Below are 247 nucleotides of genomic sequence, written 5' to 3'. Positions count from 1 at the left end.
AGCCCCTATAGCGTCACCAAATAAAACACATACGTAACATGTTTTGAACATTAATGGAGCAGGTCGCTTTAAAAAGCTCCAAGAGCTGGATCTGACATGCGGCTCTTGGGTTTGACACCCCTGGTTTAAAGAGAATTTTTTAAAATATGTAAATTAATATAATACACTCACTGGGCAAATTATTAGGAACAACTGTATACCTGCTTATCCACGCCGTTATCTAATCAGCCAATCTGGGGCGGCAGCA

Source organism: Erpetoichthys calabaricus, chromosome 6 (genome assembly GCF_900747795.2).
Source record: "Erpetoichthys calabaricus chromosome 6, fErpCal1.3, whole genome shotgun sequence".
Taxonomy (NCBI): Eukaryota; Metazoa; Chordata; class Cladistia; order Polypteriformes; family Polypteridae; genus Erpetoichthys; species Erpetoichthys calabaricus.
This window is presented reverse-complemented; position numbering follows the sequence as displayed.